Raw genomic sequence first — 10,988 nt, 5'->3', positions numbered from 1 at the left:
GCAACCAACTCTGTCCCTTGAACAACAAAATTACTAGGTAATGATCCATACCACAGTGTCTCAAATTCTGTGACCACTAAAGCACCTGTACATCTAATTCCATTATACAAATATGAAGAACCATCAGTAAATAACAACAATCTGGATTTTTGATTGGAGTGTCTTTTAAATCCATCCTAGGCATATCCACTAGATTTACTATTTCTTCACACTCATGTAATGGTAGACCATTCTTTGACAAATGAGGAAGAAGTATAGCTGGATTTAATACACTATACCTTCTCAACTGGATATTTTCACTACCTAGGACTATTATTTCATACTTAGATGTTCATTGGTCTGAAAATGCTCGAGTATGAAATTTCCTCATTAGTGCTTCTTTTTGTTGCGAACAATATACAGTCAATGGACATCCCAAAACTAAATCTGCTGATTTCTGGACTAACACAGCTGTAGCTGCTACACCCCTTAGACAAGGGACTGTACCAGCAGCTATTAAATCAAGCTGACAACTATAATATTCAATTGGACAATAACTTTGTCCTAAAGTCTATGTTAATATACCATAAGCAATACCTTTGTTTCATTACCAAATAGTTGAAATAGTTTTTTATAGTCTGGGATACCAAGAGCTGAGGCAGATAAAATTGCTTCTTTAAGCTTATGTAAGGCTTGCAGATGTTCAGTTTTTAGTTTCAGAGGTTCTGGTTCTGTATTCCTGATTAAGTCTGTTAAATACTTTGTTAATTCACTATACCCAGGTATCCATTGCCTACAGAAACCAATTGTTTCAAGAACAGCTCAGAGTTGCTTTTTGTTCTTAGGAGCACTCAGTTTCTGGTGTCTGCTTTTCTTTTCTGTATGATACTTCTGGAACCCTCTGAAAACACACATACCAGATATTGCACTTGAGGCAAAACCCACTGTAATTTTGCATTGGAGATTTATGCCCATGTTTATATAATTCTATCAAAAGAATCTTGCTGTCTCTGAGATACACTTTAGCACTTGAGGATGCAAGGAGGATATTATCAACAAAATGCATTATTTCACTTTCCATGAATGTGGTTTTTAGATCTCTATTTAAAATTTGTAAGAATTGGCTTGGCAAATTGCTATTCCCCTGGGGCAAATGAGTCTAAATCCACTGGGTTTTTTTCCCATGTAAAAGCAAAGATCTTTTGAGAATCCTCATGAATTGGTATCAAGAAAGATGTTGAGGATAAATCTACCACAGTGAAATATCTTGCCTGACTTGGAATGTAAAAAATTATAGAAGCTCGGCTTGGTACAATAGGATGTGTCTTTATCACATGATCATTTACAGTTCTTAAATCCTGTATGAATTTCTAGATTACTTTGCCATTTTGATCTAGCTTTGGCTTTTTGTTTGGAAGTATAGGTATATTATATTCTGAGAAGCAAGGTATTATTATCCCTTGTTGGATTAGGGATGCAATGATTGGTATGATACCCTCTATTGCTTCTTAATTTAAGGGATTTTGAGGTACACAAGGAACTGGTCCTTCCTTAGTCCTTAACCTTACAGGAGTAGTTGATTTCAATAGACCTACACCTGTGAAAGATTTTGACCATAAATCTTCAGGGATATCCTCAAGTATAGAATAGATTGAATCCAAGTCATCCTCTGTTCTGACTGAATTTAAGAACAGCAATGGAAAAGCCTTAAGAGATTGTTCTGGTAGATATAATGAGATATCACCATTATCAGTACATTGGATTGTTGTTTTACTTAAGAAATCTCTAGCTAGAAGATTCAAAGGGCAATGTGTCATACAAAGAAATGCATGCTCCACAGATCAAGGACCTAAAGTAATCATTTTAGGTTGTAATTTTGCTACTCTCTCTGGTTTTCCAGTTGCTCCTATTACTTCCATTTTACCCACAGCTCTACAATTCTTAGGAAGACTTTGCAAAACTGATTTACTGGTTCCAGTATTAACCAAAAGATCATATATCTTATCCCCTATAGTCACAGATATATATAGTTCTGTGCTGTTTGGAGGCTGAAATGTTTCTAATACTGGTGCTAGCACAGTAACATCAGTATAAAGCTCAGTCATTTCCTGTCCACCCAAGTTTAAATCTGCTTGAACTACATGATATTCCCCAGATTTTTAACTCCATCATCAGCTTTTTCATTACTCCCTTTTGTCCTTATATTCTCCATATTGGTATCATTATTCTCATTTACAAGCTTATTATTATTATTATTATCTAATTTACATTCTTCACTATTTTTCCTTATTTTACAACCATTAGAATTTTCTAGTAAATTTATATTACAATTTCCTTTTTCCTTACAATTTTTAACATTAATTATATTATCAATTCATTCAATCAGTTCATCTATGTCTTCATTGATCTTATTATCATTACACTCATTTTCATTTACTCTTCTTTCATTATCCCTTGATTTAGTTACAGAAGTACATTGGGGAAAGCTTCATAAAGAACACACACCCTTGCTTTGATCTCCCTTAACCATCTGACTATACTTAGGCCTTGCTCCAGACTTAACCCAGTCCTGCCTTGTGTTAAGGTCTGGTGCTTGGTTTCCTTGGCAACACACATTTTGGTACTCATTCCCATTATTTCTTCTTGCATAATTATTATTCCCACTATTGTTATTGTTATTAAATTATTATTGCTGTTATTTCAATTGTTCCTATTATGTCCTCCATATCTGTTCATTTGTCTTTAAAACCGGCCTCTAAACCTGCATTCTTTCACAAAATATCCAACTCTGTTACAGAGGAAACAACATTGTTGACCTGATCTCCTGTCCCTTGGCTTAACATAATTATTATTATTATTATTATGTTTTATTGAATTCAATGCAACCACTGCATTAACCTCTTTTATTTCACTATATTTAGATTTTAATTCTACTTCCCTAAGCTTTCTTTTAAGACTTTTCCATTTTTGCATCTCTTTCTTCATATCTTCCATCATTATCCATGGTCAAATATGTTGCCTTTTACTTAATGTCTTCCAGCTCCCATCAGGATAGTAATTTTTAAGAATAGTTTATTTTTTGTACAGCATTCTTTACAAAGGACCTTTTTTATATGAGAAATTTTCCCCTCTTCAAGTATATCCATATTAAGATATGTCTCAGAACCCTCTGTGATTCAATCCAAAAATAATATAGGTGTTACTGTGGAGTTTTGCTTTATTCCTTCAAATTTTGACCAAGCATTTGGTCTTTTTGTATACTGACCCATGACTTCCAAAATTGCTTGCCCACATTCATTCATCACATCATATTGAACTTTATCATTCATGTCCATGTCATATCTTTCTGGCCAAAGTACTAAAAGAGGGTCTGATCTTGTCTCCTCAATAAATTTATTATGTTTTCTTTTTGTCAACAGTTCCTTCATTAACAGTGAAAGATCATTATAATTGGGGTCAAATATATCCATAGCCCTCTTCATCTCTTTGATTACATAATTGGATTCATCTAAAAAGGCTGGAGTTCTTTTCTTTATAGAATCCAAGTCCTCTGGGGTGAATCTTTTGTGTTGTGACCTGGAATATTTCATCCTTTGAGACTACAGGAAGATCTCTTAGAGGACATAGAGTAACCATCCCTCTAGCCTCTTCTTGTTGTAATCTGTTAATATTTTCCTTTGCAATGGTGTTTACATTTTCCCCATACCCATATTCTATATGTATAAGCTTATTATCTTTTATATATAGTTCCAATTGATCAAGTCATTTTTTCAGATGTATCACCATTCTTAGTTTGAGCTCTGAATCCTTTGTTAACCAGATAATACTCACTTTTAGCCATTTACCAAAGAGAAAGAATGCCAGTCTACACTTATACAGGAAACAAAGACAGATACAAACTATGGAGACATGAAACAGGACAGTTTGCATTGGGATATCCATAAAAGTTTTAATCCATCTATAGTCCAATCCTGCATAACAACCATTAGGGAATGACACAAACACAATGTATGGAGTATGCAAAATGCATTCCCACAATAACATCAAAACATCAATTACCATTTCTTCAGACATGTTTACATTTATGATTAATACTAGTGAATAAGATTTGTCACAATCCACTATGAATAATTTTATAAACAATTACTAAAAGGGAAAAAATGAAAAAAAAATTCAAATATGGCCACCAAAAATGGTTGCCTAAAGCATGTTTCAAATAGTATTTACTTATTAAATGTCTTTACCCTTTAGCTGGAGTCTAAGAATTCTGCTTACCACCACCCTTGAAATGTATTACTCTCAGAGTGGGGATGGAATATTCCAACCTTACCTGACTTCCCTATAGAAAATGATTTTTTTCTGTAAATAAAACTAAATTTTCTAAGATTTCTTAAACCTAGCTGACTCTGCCAACTCTTATACATACATATAATTTGGATAGGGGGAAGGAAAGCAATACAACTGACATTTTAGATTTCAAATTATATACAATTATGATTGTCAAATCCACTTGGTACTATTTTAAAAAATTAAAAAGTACATCAATGGAATAGTTTGGATATTAATAATTAGAAACAATATATCTCAGTAGCCCAATGCTTAACAAACGCAAGTATATAAACTACTTTGAAATGATCTCTCAGAAGAATGGTGATTTTTCTTCAATTATTTTAGAACTAGCATAACCCCCTTATTTTATACTTTTGATATTTCTTTCTTAAATAAAATTACAGAATTTTGAATAAACATCTTTTAAATAGAATTTTGATAGGTAATGTGGCATAGTGGTTAGAAAGGTAGCCATAAAGTCAGGAAAACCTGGATTCAAATTCTGCTTCTCATATATAGAAACTGTTTGACGGTGGCCAAGTCTTTTTAAGCACTGATTACTGTTAATTATAGAGATTATCATATTATGTTGCCAGCATTGCTGGAGTACCTATTTTCACCTGAGAATTTTTAGTACCAATGGCATGAGACTTAGTCCCTATAATTACACTTAAATATTATGTAATCTTAAGCCCTGTTTCTAAGGCTGTCAAGGTTTTTCCATCTTGATGTTATCATCCAATTTGTTACTTATTCCTCTAAACTTTATGTAACTTACAAAATTCATCACTATGACCACAGTGTCTTTAATTACGTGATAGTTAACTATTATAATCAGTCTATAGCAATATTATCAAATACTTTCTCAAAAGTTAATCTGAAATGCAGTTAAATTATGTGTTTGTCATTTCCTGGTCATGAAGTTGTTTTTTTGTTTGTTTTTTGTTTTTGTTTTTTTTTTTATTAGATTGGGTGGCTTTTCAGACACCACCACTGAGAGTTCTCATCTTCATTCTGTGAATCTTAAAACTGCTCAGACTCTACTTCAGAAGATTTGATTAAGCTATTCCCCATTTTCTGCAATGGAGGTACTTGGTCAGGAATGTATTGAGAACTTTAAAATTACTCCACCCTGCTCAGACAGTGCCTTAGGGGAAGATAAAGTTGCAAACTCATGGCTGAACAATGAAACATCCCTAACTTATACTTATAGTAAAGCTAGAACCTTAAGCTAGGTCTATTTTTAGATCTAATACACAAGGATGCTAAATACCTATAAAGGTTAAATTAATCACTAAAAGGTCAAGAAACTTATAAAAGGCAAGCTTAACAAAAAGAGGTGTGAAGTTTTTATCCACCCAGAGAACATAAGAACTAAAAAGTGGTAAGAACTAAGAATGGGCAGTCCTGGGAAAAAGTGTCTACTGTGATTGGTATATGTGAAAATTTAGGGAAGGTGACATAAGAGAAAAATTTCTTTAAAAGGAAGTGAGGGAACAAGTTCAGGGAAATTGAATTCAGTTACAATTTGAATTCAGTTTGGAGGCTAATTTCAGTTCGGAGTAGAAGAACCCAACTTGAAGACGATCTGGTGTTGAGTGATAAAAACTGACTTGCTCTCCCTTAGGCTCAGGCCTAGGCCATTTGGCCTACGCCCTTCCTACTATTTTGTCTTTCTTTCTCTCACTCTCTCCCTTTCCTAAATTCCTTCATTTGTATTAATTAAAATCTCCATAAAACCCAGCTGACTTGGATATTATTCATATTTGGGAATTTTCCCATGATGACCACTTATTTTTAATATAAATCAAGACACTAAAAATTATCTTTATAGTTTGACCAAAATCTTTACAGTTTGGGCAATGCACAGTCTTAGAAACCATATTTTCATGGTTACAGTTTGGTCTGCCAGACACTGAGCTCCACCACCTCTGTCTGCCTCCACTGGCACACCCATCCCAACCATCTGTGGCCATGGACACCCCAAATGTGTACTTCAACATCTTGTTGTTGAAAATGAGCCCCTGGGCCAGGTTACTTTCCAACTCTTTGCAGACAAGATTCCAAAGACAGCAGAAAACTTATGGGTTCTGAGTACTGGAGAAAAGGGATTTGGTTACAAGGGATCCTGCTTTCACAGAATCATTCCTGGGTTTATGTGCCAGGACGGTGACTTCACTTGCCATAAGGGCACTGGTGGCAAGTACATCTATGGGGAGAAATTTGCTGATGAGAACTTCATCCTGAAGCATACTGACCCTGGCATCTTATCCATGGCAAATGCTGGATTCAACACAAATGGCTCCCAGTTTTTCATCTGTATTGCGAAGACTGCTTGGTTGTATGGAAAGCATGTGGTTTTTGGCCAAGTGAAAGAAGGCATGAACATTGCAAAAGCTATGGAGCATTTGGTTTCTTGGGATGGCAAGACCAGCAAGAAGATCACCATTGCTGAGTGTGGACAAACATAATAATTTTTTTTTGTCAGCAAACCATTCCTCTGTAGCTGGAGAGAGAACCAGCTGCTCTTATACCCTGTTATCCTTGTACTCTTACTTGCTGCAATTCTCTTTGGATTTCATTTCCCTTTTCCTTCCACAAGCCTGACTAGACAACAGAGTTAAATTTATGATTATGAAATAAAAACTAAACTGCCAAAAAATGGATTAAGTTACAAATGAGACTGGTAAGCCTTAGAAATTTTTTATTGGTTTTTGTTGTTGTAGTTGTCGGTTTTTATCAGTGTTGGCTACTTCTCATCTCTTATTCATTTTCAAAGTCCTCAGAAAGAAACCATTTAGTAATGTGACTTTGTTAAGTACTCTCTATTTAAAAATATTCATCTTCATTCATTATAAAATATTATGGTATTATATGTCCATTTCCTTTCCAGGAATACAATACCTTTCCCATGTCCTCAAACATGAAGCTCCATAGTTATAAGTGAAAGTTTCATCAGTATCCTGGAATAGAGTTTATCTTAAACAGGAGACTATGATTCCTAAAATGTAAATTGGTGCTCTCTTCTCAGTTCTTAAATTGTCTTGGGTTTCCTATTCCTGTTAATCAATTCAGTTCTTTCCTTCCTAGTTCTATTTCTGTGAATGAGTAAAAAAAAAAAAAAAGAACCACACTTCTAAAATAGAATGATTCTCTGTTACTCTTTTTTTATTTTAAAAGGTTTTTATCTTTTCTTTTTCCTCCTAAAGTAGTAATTTTAATGGGTTTTAATTGTCTTGAACATTTAAGATTTAAGAATCATATTGAGATTTTAAACTATTACTTAGCTTAGAAGTCATACAGTCAAGATTCTTACAAGTATAATAAGGGTGCTAGGAACATAGATCAGAATGTGGATAAATGTAATCCCTCATATAAAAGAGCCTGAGTAGCCTGCTTCCTGAAAAACATGATCATGTGTAATAGAAGAGTCTTGGAGAGATTTGCCAAGCATGAAAATTCTAAAATTTGGTCAAACATTCAGAAAACACTGGTTATTAATAAAGAGTTATTTTTATTTTAGTTTGACTTCTTTCTTCCTGGCTGCATTTTGGTGAAAGAAGAGAATGAATAAAGTAAGAGACTCCCTCTTGGATTCTTCCCGTGCTAGGCCAAAAGACCTCTGACTTTTGTTTATTTGCATATATCTGTATATTTTTCCTGCTTCTACATATTTGATATGAGAGAGGGTTACACAATTGTGAGCTTTCAAAAGAAAGGAAAGTGAACCACCAGGAGACCTGTAGAATCTATAATGGATTTTGTGGCCATTTGGTCCTTAGTCAAGGCCCTGAATGACCTTTGAGATCCAAATCAGCAGAATCAAGTAGGAAACTAAATTGTATTTAAATGTAATCTTGGTGGGACAAATACTGGGTAGAAATTTTAAATAAGGGCCGAATCACTCCAGAAATTAAAGTGTTATGAGGGGAGTATGTCCCTCACACAAATTTTGGGGAATATGAGTATTCCTGCTTTTTTTATATATTTGAAATAATTATTCCTTTAAAAGTAAATCAAATTTAATTGATTAAATTGGATGGAGACACATCAGAAGGGATTTTGAGCCAATAGCATTAAAGAAAGATATACCCAATTGCTCAGCTATACAGCCTGTCAGAAAGGTTCAGGTAATTAGACTCATACAGAGAGAATGAGGTAATGCCATTTGCTGCACAGGAATTTGCTATTCTTTCATACTTTTCCTCAAGTGTCTACACATGCTTTTCCTATCAATTTGTGTACTAATATTAGTAATGAATATTTAGTTTTCTTGATATCTTAAATGCTCACTACTACCATTGTCTTTCTCACTTTAATCATCTGTGACTATATTATCAGGATTTATTCTTGAAAACTTTCCTTCCCCCTTGGACCAATTTCATTTATAAAGTCAGATCCTAGGACTTAATTTATTCTTTATCTTTGAAAATTTTCTTCCCAAAGTCTAGAAAACATGTTATATTGTTTCAAGTAACCTTTTCTCCATTCACAATTTCTAAGATGACATAATTGCTTCCTCCTGAGATGTCAGTCATTCATATTTCATTAAACAATTCTTCCTTCTGAGTCAGAATAAAGTCCAGAATAGCTACTCTTGGTCACTTCCTTCACCTTCTGAAAAATGAAATTATCTAGCATATAAATCAAAAATTTCTTCCCTGTTCTATTTATAGCAGAGAGAGATCCAAAGCATAAAGCCAGATGGTTGTAACTGACTACCATAACCATATCCTGCCTCTCTGCCAGCTATGTGATATGGGTCAGAAATTCCCAATCCATTTTGTCTGGTCCACCTGCCTATACTAGGCACCCATAGCTATATACCCATCTACCCATCTTCAATCTTATCCAAAAGCTGTCTACCATGTCCCTACCTCATGTCAAATATTCTGTTCTTCAATCAAGATAGCCTGGTTAGATACTGCACCCAAGAGTTTGTTCAGTATTTTCTTCTTGTCTCTGTTCACTCAAGACCCTGTGATTAAATTCATTCCATTTATTTTACCTATTTTAAAGCTTTTTTTTTCCCCAGTGGTAATCATATTATCTTTATAATGATTTTCTTGCTCCTCACCTGGAAAAGGCCATTATCCCCTTCTGTTTTTTGTGGTCTCCTCATGCATTTATTTATGTAATTATTTGTCCATACATATATTTATATTCATACTAGAGTTATTTCTTAATACCTTTCCTAACATTTCATGGAAAAAATCTCTTGTAACAAAGACATATAAATGAAAACTTATTGATGAACCAACCACATCTGATAGCAGATGAACCAGCTTCTGTATTTCCCACCATTTTCTTTCTTCTATTAAGACATTCCTTCTTGGGGCTCCATTTACAGAATGTCATGGATTGATGGAGTTTCATGGTTGGCTAATTTTGTGATGTAATAAAACACCTAAGCATAGAGATTCTTCTATTGATTCTTATTAGAAACTGTTGTCATAAGAATTATGTTGTGAAATAAATGCTTAACTTACTTGTACATGGTCATGTTTAAGGCGAGTCTTAAAAACAAATCATCATTTTAATTTCTAAAAGCATGCTGCCTCTTGCCTTACTCTTAGTAGATATTTCATGAATATGAGCTTAAACAGTGAACTTCATTTTTCTTCAAACATATTCTTCTCCTCTTCAGAAAGAAATAATTGATACAGCAGTGGACAGAAGCCTGAAGTAATAATCTAGAAGTTTATATTATTTTCTTAATCTGCCATTATCTAGTTGTGTGACTAATAGGAGTCATTTAATTTCTCTGGATTTCAGTTTCTCTTTAACCACAAATTAAAATATTTGGATCAGGACATATCTATCTCAAAAATTTTGATTCCAAGGGAGAAGTAGATCAATCAATATTATTATGTGGAATAGTAGAATGTTTCCCATATTCTCATTTAAAGTCTACAGCAGCCATCAAAAGGCTTGATTCTACTTGCTTCTGGAACTAAGTTGTTGATGTTGCTGTTTTTAATTAACAACATCCATTCAAGCTGAATTTGAATCTAGAAGAAGATGGGTGGGAGAAATCAATACCTATATTCTGTAAAAATATCAATTTTCTAGTATTATTGTACTTTCCTTTCATATCCACATGATCATGGCCATTCTCATCCTCTTCAAACATTGCCTGTTTAAGTAATACTTTTAGGATAGCACATACTTAATTGCTTTAGTAATGATTCTTTAGATAAGGGACAGCAAATATTGACTAAGTCCTAACTTCCTCAAATTATTCAATTTATGACATAAACCTTTTTCAATATTTTCTTATTCCCATATTTATGACTTAGATATATAAAAAAGAATCACTATCTTAAAAGTGATAGAGAGTTTGGAGAGGGAATTCAATTGATTTTTTGGCTTCATTTTCCTTGCTTGTATGCAACTCCCATGATTGGAGTATGGAGGTATTTGACTGAAGAAAAAATTTGGCCATTTTTTCTATCTTGACCTATGAAGAAAGCTACTCTTTCCCAGCTTGTTCACTGAAGTGTCTCCCTAGGTTTGAATTTCCCTGAGTTAACACTCATACCTATTATCAGGAATTCAAAATTCTTTCTCTTAATCTAGTCAAAGAGAACAATGGCAAAGACCTTTCCATGATATCAGTGTCTTCAAAAGAAGCCACTGCAGTTGTCTACTTACTCCACATCTTCACAATAAAACACTGA

General features: G+C 33.8%; 1 pseudogene; it reads left to right on the top strand.

The window, feature by feature from the left end:
• Window positions 1-5,116: 5,116 nt before the first annotated feature.
• On the top strand, window positions 5,117-7,791 carry LOC130455869 (peptidyl-prolyl cis-trans isomerase A-like; annotated as a pseudogene).
• The last annotated feature ends 3,197 nt before the right edge of the window (window positions 7,792-10,988 follow it).

The sequence above is a fragment of the Monodelphis domestica genome, chromosome 8 (genome assembly GCF_027887165.1).
Source record: "Monodelphis domestica isolate mMonDom1 chromosome 8, mMonDom1.pri, whole genome shotgun sequence".
In the NCBI taxonomy this organism is placed as follows: Eukaryota; Metazoa; Chordata; class Mammalia; order Didelphimorphia; family Didelphidae; genus Monodelphis; species Monodelphis domestica.
The sequence above is the reverse complement of the archived record's forward strand: the minus strand, read 5'-3'. Positions and strand labels throughout refer to the sequence as shown.